This window comes from Aythya marila, assembly GCF_965140915.1.
Source record: "Aythya marila genome assembly, chromosome: 11".
NCBI classification, from domain to species: Eukaryota; Metazoa; Chordata; class Aves; order Anseriformes; family Anatidae; genus Aythya; species Aythya marila.
In genome coordinates, this window is record NC_139052.1 from 21,817,222 (window position 1) to 21,829,397 (window position 12,176).

General features: G+C 45.2%; 1 protein-coding gene across 2 annotated transcripts in view; it reads right to left on the reverse strand.

Moving 5' to 3' along the window:
• Positions 1-12,176, reverse strand: part of MAP1A (microtubule associated protein 1A) — a 57,411-nt gene that overhangs the window by 22,031 nt on the left and 23,204 nt on the right. The gene's annotated exons all lie outside the window — the stretch shown is intronic.

The following is a 12,176-nucleotide window of genomic DNA, read 5'->3' on the forward strand; positions in this document are numbered from 1 at the left end:
TAACTAGTTTTTTACTCATGGTATTAGTTGCTTTTTACCTGCACAAACTGCTTGCAGTATATGATATGTAAAGATTTTCTATATAAATGCCTCATTCATGACTTCACTGAAAGTTCAGAGAGGGGTATTCTCCTCTACATAGATGACAATACTTACCGTTGTGCAGAAGCAATGCCACTTCCATCTTGAAGGACCACAGATAGCATGCATAAAGCTCTTTTTCTATAGGGCAGTTGCCTTCTGAATAGAAGTCAGCAGGAACTGTCCAGGGAAGCATTATACATTAATGTCCCAGACGTGATGAACAGCTTTTCTAGGCAATAGCAGAACTTCTAAAGCTAGTACTAAGGAGCATTTCAGAATTTGCAGGCTGCATTTGAGGATCGTGACTGATGAGGGAGAAAAGTGTTCTTTGTTTGTTTTGTTTGCTTGTTTTATGTGGCCCACTGGATGTAGACTTTATTTGGTTTTGTTGGAGGAAAGCAAGCGATGAGCAAAACCATATAGATTTTGGTGCGAGTTACCCATCCACAGCTGTCTACATACGCAAACACACATACTGTGAGAGAATGAAGGACCTGACACTGTTTTTAGTGATCAGCAGTCAAGCAAAAAGGACGATGCAGGAAGATCAGTCTAGGCTAAAACAAAGGACAGTGGTCTAGGGTCACTACGTGACAAGCAGAATGTCGAGTAAAGAGATGATCCCAGAAGCAGACAGATGGCCCTGGAGGCAGAAAAGTTGCTCTTGCTGCCAAATAAGATCCTTGTATGTAATGTGCAATGCCACTCTAATTGAAAGCACCTATAAAAAACTGTAGCTGAATAATAATTTCTGGGCTGATCTGAAGGGCTAACAAGTATAGCTGCAAGGGCTGTTGGCTGTCATTTGCTGTAATCTTTCAGACCACCAAATCTCAGAGGTCTTATTATTCTGTTGATGAGAACTGGAGAAACTACAGCTACAACGCACTTGCCTGAAATAAGAGATCAATTGTCAGGCCAGTGTACCCAGGTTCTCATCTTTGTAAAATACAATCACCTAGGCCAGAGCACTACAGAGGCATCTTTCAAGGGAGACTGTGCTAAAGTCAGTCATGATGTTCTGACTGGTACATCAAACCTTAATAAGCAAGATGCACAGAAGGACCACAAAAATGATTAAAGGACAGGCACACCTCTGATGAGAGAAGGGCTGAGAGAGCTGGGACTGTTTAGCCTGGAAAAGTATCTGATGGGAACGTGCAAAGTCTGTGCTACAGAGCTAGCAGGACCTTGGCAAAAAGAGAATGCAGGCTGTTCATCTGACCACATAGAAACTAACTCTCCCCCATCCAGGGAATATTATTTATTCCTCTTTACCTCCTTTGTCTTCCTCACAAACACTCCAACACTGTAATGAGTGCAGCAAGCTACAGCTCCTTGGAAGAGAGACAGATTACTGAGAGACAGATTACTTCTTATCCCCTCTGTGCAAAAACATATTCCTACCTTCTACTGCAATACAGACCCACCCTACCAGCAAGCCCAAGGAAGCCCTGCATTGTTTAGCAGCGAGGGAGAAGAGCGAGTGCACTCTTGCTGGAAGCAATGTCCTAAAACCACCACCTGAAGGGCACGCAGCTGCTGAAGTTCCTTCCTCCAGCATGCAGATTGAGCAGCATACAGCTGGTAGGACCAGCTCTAGCTGGAGGAGATTTTGAAGCTCTGCCAGCTAGTCAGATGGGCTCAGGGATTAAAAAATAAACACAAAGATTGCTTTGGCAGCCAGTACACAAACCAGCAACCGCAAAATCACAGCTCAGCACCTCCTTACCTACCGACTGCCTGTGCATCTCTGTACCTGGGTATCCTTGCTGTACTGAAGGAATAACATCCCTGACCTGCTGTAGCATGTGAGGGGGCTACATCAACCTTTGACACATGCTTTGGTGCTTTCATAGTTGTGAGCAGAAGCATGGGCAACCTGTGGGTAACCACAGCACTGGCAGTATGAACTAAAATGTGAGCAGCAATAGGAAAGTTTGCACGCACTCATCCTGCTGCCTGTGAGCTCAACACATTCAAGAGGAGCATCCCCAATAAATGTAAGAAGAAATCCCTTTGCAGATGGATTGGCTGAAGAGATTCTGAACAGCATGTGGACGTTTGTGGTGGGATCTAGAAAGGAAAGATCTGGGGAAAATTCTATTTTAAAGAAAACTGACAGTTAAAGTTTTTGGCAGAGGGAGGCAGCTGCTGTAAGTAGAGCATCTGTGCAACAATGCCTGGCCCTACACAACCAGCAGTAACTGCCACTGCCACAAACATGGCATGGAGAGCAAACGGCTATATCTCATTTTGGTTTGACCTTTAGAGGGCAAACAGGAGCATAGAAAGTGCTAGTGTCAGCCTGGCTTAGCAAAATAGTCCGCTTCTACTTCTGGGAACTTAGCCACATAGGAGGCAGCCACCTTCATGTTCAGAGTTACATCCCACGTCCAAACTGAATCACCCAAGCACAAGGAAAGGAGCTTGGCCAGCTCCTCAGATTCTGAAGAGAGAAGATGACCCACAGTCTCAGTTTCCACAGACTGTAAATTAGATTCCATAGCTAATGTAGTGCTCATATTCGCTACTATATTAAAACAATCATTTTACTAATGAGCTGTTCTTAAAAAACTTTTAATTTCAAAGCAAAATATTCACTTTTTTAGATTGCAACAGAATATATTTGCCAGAATTAAATACCATTTAAAGTTATTGATAAAAGATAAAGATTTTTTTTCTTAAACTTGCACTGATTTGTCAGTTATTTTTACTTTTCTTTCTCTCCCTTAAAAGTTTTCAGAAAATTATTTGCAGGATACTCTATTCACGCACATAAAATCCCAGACTCATTCTTTTTTCAAACAAAAATGGCTGTATTGGGTTCAGCGTACACTTTGACTGAGAAGATAAGATAGGGTCACTACTCTTTGCCAGTTTAAACCACTTTGTTTTTTCTTGCCATGAGACTTTGCTCTTCAGGCTGTCGGAGTTACCTTTTTATTCCTCTTGACTGCTCAAAACACCCTCCAATTCATCGTTGTCCATGCCCACAATCAAGGTGTTGCCTACATCCCGATCCTGATCTGCCACAGAGAAGTATTAAGGAATCTGGAAGCACATGGAGGCTTGTATCTAGCAGTCCTGTAGAAGGCAAAGAACCCAAAGGAAGATGCCACTGGTCTGCTCTTGGCTGACTCCCTCGGGATATGAACAAACCTCTGTTTGGTTCCATGTCTGCCAGAGACGGAACAGAGCTGCTCTTGGTCCCTCCAGCTGAAGTTAGTCTCTTTTGTATACATAGTTGAAACACTCGCTAGGCACAGAAATGTGAACAGATCGTGACACATCTGTGTCCCAAACGCCAGACTGTACAGTGAGTGTCTTTTCTCCCTCACCCAACAGCTCTAAGGAATAATTATTCAATTATACAAGCCACAGCTATTTCAGCAGGGGACACAAAGAGCACACTGGTACTGGCAGCGCCCTGTGGTTAGGGAGACCTCTTTGCTTTGGTGCAATCCTAAATCTGTGCATTTCTTCCAGCTCAGGAATTCAAGCAGGATCGCTAACGTGCCAGTGGACCCGCTTGTGGATCCCCTCACAAGGGGATGTTTCCCACTCTATTGCTCATTTTTCTTAAAAGGTAGTATTGTGTCAGATGACATGAGATTTTCATGCAGTGTAAGTGGAGAAAAATCAGGTGAAGACTAAAGCTGGAGCTTGTTGTAAACTGCTCAGTAAAGACTAGGAGATATTTTTAGTGCTAGGTGGGAGGCTGCAGTGCAAAATAGTGCCCAATCATTGGCTTCAGGTGCCTAAAGAAAGGTAGAGATCCCAGCAATTCTGGGTATGTCCAACTCTTTGTTTCTTTTCCAGAGATGAGGGAAGCAAAGGGTGCTATCAACTCAATGGATTGGATCACATCTGAAAGGGGCTGTCCCAGAGTCTTCTCCACCAGCTTCTATTCACAACACAAAATCATAGAACAGCATGGGTTGAAAAGAACCTTAAAGATCATCTAGTTTCAACCCTCCTCCTCTGGGCAGGGTTGTCAACCACTAAAGCAGGCTGCCCAGAGTCACATTAAGCCTGGCCTTGAATGCCTCCAGGGATGGGGCATCTACAAGCTCCCTGGGCAACCCGTTCCAGTGCCTCACCACCACCCTCTGAGTGAAAAACTTTCTCCTAATTTCCAATCTAAATCTCCTGTCTTAGTTTAAAACCATTCCCCCATTCTCCCTTGTCCTATCACTATCAACACATGTAAACAGTGACAGTTACAGTAATTACTTAATATAATAAAAATATTATGAGAAAAGTGCTGTAGTTTTAGCTTTCTAGCATGATTCAGCAGCTGAGAATAATGAGCTGTGGAAGTTTCCTGTATTGGTTTTAGTTTTGGTAACATCCCAGACACGGACTGATGGGAATTTTATGTATACGTGGCATATTTACCATTATTACTTGTATTCTTGCTAGACTGGAGCTGGGCAGAGGGTAGAAGAGCACCCCCTCAGGAATACAACACCTCGTGCACTAAAGCCTAATAGAGTTCAAGGGTTTCATGATGCAAGGCACTGACACAGAGAAGAGTGGCAGGCACCACACAGCACCCTGAAAGGCTTGAGGTGCCTGAAGGAATGTTCAGTTTTCCTTTTGTGGACCTTGCTAGAGATGTTTAATAACTCACCTTACCGTACTGCTACTGCTCGTCAGGAGATTCAGTCACACTTTTGGATAAGAACAGACTGTGCAGAATGCCTGACAACTTTCTGGGGAAATACGAAGGTAAGCCAGCGCCTGAACAAGGAGAGGAGATTTTTTTTTTTTTTTTTTTTATAAGGTATGGGAGGTGCTGGGTACTTGCTACATCCCAGGAGATACACCCTCCTATCATTTTCCTCTGTATTCCATACCTTGCCTCTAATATCTTCATGCCATCTACAGCTCCTCTCCCAGACAACTTTTATTTCTATACCATGCCAACCATAGCAACCATCTAATTGCTTTTCAATTGCACATACTGTCTCACTCTTATACTAAAGAACAACTTGACAACTCAGCCATTTTAGAACCTCTAATTGAAGACACAGATGTTCACTTTGGAAACAGCTGTATCTATTTCCAGAAGTTACTGTTCCAGCAACAGTTTGTTAAACGTCCCTGAACTGGAAGTTACACCACAGCTGAGCTACAATAATGGGTAAGATGAGCACTTCTGTATAGTTTGCCAGGTGCAGAATCAGTCAGGAGAGATTCTGTTCCTTTCAGCTGACTCAAACTCCCATTGAGAAACTTCTCTCCTTCTTGGAGTTGTTTGCTAACTGAAGCTCTCCTTGTCTCTTTTGCTGTGAAATAGTGTAAGGCATTCACATGAATCAAGAACACAACTCTGCATTCGGGCATTCTGTCCAGCTGTGAGGAGCTAGAGATGTAGCTTCTTAAATGTCTCCAGCTAAATCCACTAAAGGAAACCTAAGAACACCTTAAAACACCCTCTTATCTGTTGTCCTCACTCCACCAACTATTGACAGACTAATGATGTTCCCTTTGGAAAACAAATTAATTTTTCTCGTTTTCCTTGTCAGTAGAATTTCAGCTGTGATTTGCCACCAGTCCCTGAACAGAGGCTCCCATAAAACTCTTTGTCACTGAGGCAGATGCATCATTCCAGATACCAGTGCTAAAGACTCCTGTAAGTAGCAGAGCTGGGCAGCTTCCAATTTCTTAATTTTAATAAGAATATGAGTAACAGACTACATGTTCGTACAAGCAGAACATAACATATCTTCGCTATGTCCTTCTAGTTTTGAAGTATTTGGCTGATAGTTGTCTGACTTGGAGGTATAGCTCATGATCTGTCCTGTTTCTCCCTGATTTTTGTTTATTGTTTTGGACAACTGATCAATATGAAATGTTACTGCTGATCTTGTGTAAGCAAGATCTTGCCTGAGGCAGAGAGAACTTAGTTGTATCGGAGAGAGGACAACTGTCACAAATAAGGACACAAATCAATCTCAGATTTCCTCTTGTTGGCCCACCCAGATGCCAAGTTTCTAGCAAGCTCTTTGCCCCTGACTTCTAGCATCTGTTTAGACTCCTCAAACTTCCTTCCTATGCCCTAAAGCTAACAGTCTCATTCTAAGTAGCTCGTCTTCTCTCTCACCTGCTTTCTTTGAAGATGACATGCTGAATGTGATCTCTATTCAACACATGTTTATGAATCCAGCTGTGGACTGTGTGTGACAGCAGTGGTAAAGCACAGAAGGGCTGTATTCTGTCAGCGTTTGAGGAAAAAGCAGCTGTCCTCTGCCAACATTTTTCCTTGCTGTATTTTGACTTTGCACTCTTGGATCTAGTTGCCACTTCATAAGTTCTCTACATGGTCTGGATTCCTGGGATTTCATTTACAGCATGGAGTATGGTGACAATGAAAGAGATACAGAAAGTTATTTAAAGGTGCAGAGCTTCCAGGCCACCTGAGCATTCTGCCAGCAAATAAAAGGCTTGTCTGGTCAACAATGAGAAGTATTTGAGAGAAGGCAGGGAGGCTTGTGTCAGAGTAGAGACATCTTCTGTCAATACCAGTGACAGATCAACTCAGCCACTGTTTCTCACCAGTCTGCCTTGCACTGAGTTCACTGAAGTTGCACTGAAGTTGCCTGAGCCCCTACTTCTTAATGCCATGCAGTTAGCCAGGTCTCTCTCAGTTCACAGATTATGCTGCAATCAGGGACTGAACTTACCAACTTGGAAGAATAAAAAGGACTAGAACAGTCTTCTAAGATCACGAATACTTTTGTCTCAGAGCCTCTCTCTTGTTTGGCTCCCTCAGAGTCGTGCAGGCACAGACCCCTTCCACAGTCCCATGCATTCCATTTCCTCCGCCTTTGCTTTTGAACATGGACCAGCAGCAGAAAAGAAAACCCCTAACAATTAAAACACTCATGCAAATCTGTCAGTCAGGAACTGGGCCAAAACACCAACTGCACTCATATTTACCAGCCTGCAAGCTGGTTCTTCAAAAAGATGCCACGTACTTGTTTGAAGCAATTTACTTCTTATATGACCTGGGCAATGTTCTCTGTTACGTCCAAGTACTGCAGTCCACCCCTTTCACACCATTTAGGCTTTTCAGAACATAAATCTAGCCCACAAGAAGTCACTGGTTTCTTGCCCATTTTACCTCTAAGATAGATGTTAGTATCACAAGTGTCTGATGACAGGCTGACATTCCTCAGACAACATTCAAAATGGAGATAAGGGCCTTTTCCTCCCATCTTTCTCCTCAGTTATTTAAGAATTTGGCAGGGGCACTTAACAGAGGATGGCACAGGTGAGATGGCTATATCCCAGTGAAATCCCTGGCTAGCTACAGGAAGTGGAAAAACAATTTTGCAAAATTTCCTAACAGAATCTCTTAACTTGAAAGTTAGTAGAGGAAACAAATGATCTAGACTCGCCAGTTATGCTTCCAGACTTTTTTTTTTTTAAAATCTGTTTCTTCTTATAGCATATTGTGAAAAACAGAACCAAGTTTTTACAGCTTTAATCTTTTCATTGGAAAGAACCAGAAGGACTTTTCTCAAGACTAACAAGATACCTGAAAAACAGAGCTAGAAAATGTCAGCCCACCCAAGCAGTGGTACCATGCAACTTTTGGACAAGCCTCCTGGTGAGGATTAAGGCTATAGCTTGTGCTGTTTATGTCCTGCCACCTGGTATTTCTATTTTCTTACCATGTCCAGTTCCCCTGAGACAGGAACGGTCTCTCCTTCCCAAGGTTAAAAGAGCTAAAAGACTTTCAGGTCAGGTACTCTATGAACATATTCAGTAACAACCATTTATTAAACCACTGCTGCCTGAGGCATTTAGGTGGATCCCAGGAGATAAAGGAGAACTGGCTCAGACATCACACATGAATGGTCTGGCAGTCTTGCCGTGCCTGAGCTCTGATATTTGTTTTTACCTTTGCTTCACACTAAAGAAATGGAGGGAAAACGCCCCAGGCACTGACCAGTGACTATAGTTCAGTTCTCCTCCTGTTGCACCTTACTCTCCAGGATCTCAAAAGCCAGTAAAAAATCACTAAAAAGATGCCTTGTATTGCAGAATGCCAAATTCACCAAGAACCTTACATACCTGGTCTACTGAGAACCCAGGACACTAAGGTAGGTTCTAGCAAATTGCAAGAGATTTTGGTGCTTCACAAGAAGGCCCATGAAAGACAGTAATACATACAAAGAGACTCAAGTTCAGTAGGTCATACTGATAACAGACGTGCATGTTAAAGCCTATCCCATCTGTGACTTACACTCCTCCTTTCATTTGCGATTCTCAAATTTCATCCTCCTAGAGGAACTATCCAAACCTTTATTTTTGAAGCTAAGAACGGGCTTTCTGATTTATTTCAAAACATAGGTATTTGCATGATGATGTCTTTTTGGAACGCAGAAGGGAAACCATATTGCACTTCCCATAAAAATAGTCCAACCCAGTGTTACTCTATCCATTTGAAAGATTGACTCAGCAAGACTTAGAGGCCTGTCTCAGGAGAACTAAGAACCTGTTGGCCAAGGACACCAATGTTCAAGTTCATCTGTGAATAAAGCCTAGGAAGGCTCCCTGAAGCACCGGATATACAATTAAGTTGTTCCATTAGCCGTGCAATTAATGACTATTTTATGTGTCCACACTGCACTGTCGCACTGTAATAATCCTAGCTACCCTCCACGTTCCTTGCAATATCCTCATGTCCTCTTATGAGTCATAACTACCAACTAGTCAAGGGGCAGCACACTCAGAGATAGAAGTGCACTGTCTGACCAGCTGGTGCATAAGTGCTGACTGCCCAGATGGCAGGCCAAACAGAATACGTACTGTCCCAGTGAAGGCACTAAGTTGGATCACTTTCCTCTACTGCCCCACAGTTTTCGTTAAACCTGTAGAAATTTGTTACCTTGAATGCTTTAGCAAGGGGGAAAATGTTTGTCCTAGACAAAGAAAAATGTGTATTTGTAAGAGGAGTCCACAGAATTCATCCAAGCTGCTCTAATTCACATAATTCAATCAAGCAATTCAAAGGGGATGGAAAAAGAACAAATACCAACCAAGTTAGAACCGAAGTAGCTCAATACCTTTTCTAGTCTTTCCTCTCAACAGCAGCAAGACTTGTGTCTGTAGAATGATATGGACCTGTAACTAATTCAGGATTTTTGAGGGGAAAGAAAAACAAATCCTCTTTTTTCACTGCAGTGAATCTTCCCCTGAATATTTTCTAAGCTTTCATATACATGTAACTTATTCTCTTTCCTTCCCATACACAGAGACAATCCATCAGCCCAGTAACTATACTACCTCCCTTCCTTCCCTTCGCAGTAGTTTTGCTTCACAAACACTTCACAGTCTGGAAAGTACACCCTTCATTTTGAGCTAGTTATTACTGTGAAGTCCTTGGATATTAACCAACCTTGTCCTCTTTGTCCTCCAATAGCATTCAGTGGCCTGCAGGTCTCTCTCTTTCCTATCCATCAATCACAAACGAAAGCCTGTGATAATGCACATAGCACATTTGGCTGTGCTAGCCAAGAGGCCAGCAGTAGAACCAACTGGGATCTCAGACACCTATCACAAAGACATACTGCTGGATCCTTACTTGGTTCTCAGTTTCTTATTCTTTTAAGAGATGCAGCCATCCCAGGAATTACCTAGAATGGTATGTGAATGAAGACAGACAGAAGAATGCAAGACCATGCCCCATAGAAGCTCATGCTGTAGAACCCCTCTTCTACCCCTAGTCTGGTGCCCAGCCACCTTCCTTTGAATGAGACACGCTGCATTTCTTGTTTACGTACAGACGGCTTCCTTGCTTTCACTAAGGAGAGCCTGTGCTGGCTATTGCTGACTGTATTCCTCTGCTCAAGTCCATCGTCTGTTTACCTCCATATCTGCTGAGGACATGACTAAGGTATACTGACAACACAGACATGTGGAAGAATGGCAAAGACAATGTGAACGACATTCCTCTCGTGGATTGTTTTGCCAGGAGAGAAACTACTGCAAATCTACACATCCCTCTGTCCACAAAATGGGAGCAAGGTGGAAGATTTGACAGCCTGGCCTTGTCAGATCAAAGGAAAGGAGGGGAGAGAAAAAGAGTTTCTGGCCTGTATACAACCACGACTTGCTGGAGGAAGTGTAAGGGCAGACATGCAATCTGGATGCAACCAAGCAGTACAGAGCTGTCAAGGAGACAGGGAGGATACTGACCTTATGCAGTCAAAGGTCCCCTGCCCCATCAGAAGAAAAGGAATTCCTGTCCTTCTGGAAGAGTGCCCAGCCTGCAGGGCTTTTCGCAGTGGAACCAGAGATACTTGGAATAGAAACGCCTCGTCTCTGAGATCAGAGAGTTTAAACTGGAGCTTGTTTTTTCTGCAGTCATAAGCCAGCAGGCACCAGCTGCAGAATTTGCCGCAGTGTGTGTGTGCGCGTTTCTGCGTGTGAGTGTGCAGCAGCCACGCTCCTCCCCTCCGAGCCCGCTGTGCGATAAATATGTCCAGCTCCCTCCTTTTTCTCCTTCCTACATCACTGTGAGCCCCAGCCCGATTGCTCACAGCCCCCAGCCACAGCGGCCCCTCTCTTTTCTATTAAAAAAGCTTTTGTTGGCATCAGTACCGACTTTTAATTGCTCCCTCCTCAGTCAAAGAGGTTTGCCTCTCTTTCTTCCTCGCAGCCAAAACAGCAGTCTCCGATAGATATTCACAGTCATGTAGCCTGACATGTGCACCACGCTAAACCCTGCTCCAGCTCCGGACGCTGTAGATAAAAAGCCCTATTTTGAGATGCTTCAATACATTTTAGCACTAGCATAGATGATTTAACACTTTTAACAAGATGTTTACTACAGACAATACTAACGGAGGACAAAGATATCAAAAAAAAAACAGATCCCTGTGTGTCCATGGACCGCAAAGGTGTCATCACACTGCACCAGCGGTAACGCACCTTCTCCCCTCCTCAAAAAGGGAAAAGCTGGCCCCATACACCACTGTGCTACACGGGGAAGCACAGCAGGGGAAGGGACGACAAAGGACTGCTACTAGGAAAAAGAAAGCACTTTGTCGTTTTCACTTCTAAAGCACAAAATGCCTCCTTGTAGCCTACTATAACAAAATTCAACTCCAAATCTAGCCACATCTCTTCTCCTCCTCCGCTGCCCTAGAAAAGCTGCATCTCACTTGCGTTTTGCAAGAACCTTCCCTTTTTCCTACCCCACTAACTGGAAGAGTTGGAATGCTTTTTGGCCTCCTGTAGCGGAAGAATGTAGCGTTGAGCAGCTCAAAGCCAGACTTCAGCTACTCCGAGACTACTCGTGCGTGGGTGTGCAGCACTGAAGGAAAGAGAAATAGCAGGAGGGTGCCCGCATCTCTCTTTCATCTAATCGGCGGCACGACAGTCCCCCTTTACAGCCCTCCCGGCTCCTGCCAGGCATTAGCCTCGTTCCAGCACCAGCGCCGAGCTGGACGGCGGTGCGGGCATTAATGCCGGCTTCCACCGAGCCTTGCCGAAAGGGAGCGCCCGCGAGGTGCCCTGTGCCGCCGCCGCCCCTCTCCCGAGCGCCGCATCTTCAGGCACGACCACGCCAGGATCAGACATAGCGCCGCAGCGCTGGCTCCGGCAGCCCCCGGCAGGCAGACCGTCTTCTCCAGAGCCTCCTCCAGATTCACTGGGCATCCTTCTCTGTGCCTGAGCTAACGACACAAGCGCAGTAAACAGCTGAGCAGCTAGGGAATCCAGTCTGTCCCGACACCCCGGGAGCAGGAGCAGCTGAAAGGGGCGAGGTCTTCACAAGGGTCATAAACGACCAGCGCCATCCGCAGCCCCCTCGCCCTCTTGTCGCTACCCCGGCCCCCTCGACCACCGGCCGGTCGGCCCCCGGCTCCAATAAGACTCCAAGGAAGGCCAAACGCGGCCGCCGCAGCCTGCTCCGCGAAGCCCTCAGCCGCTCCTCCGCAAGGGCAGCGCGGCCCCGGCCCCCCGGTCCGCCAGCGGACGGCCATGGCCGGGGAGCCGGGGCCGGGCGCGGTCCGCGGGCCGGGTACCTGCACTTCCAGTACCCCCCCACCCCCACCCCCCGGAACCCGTCC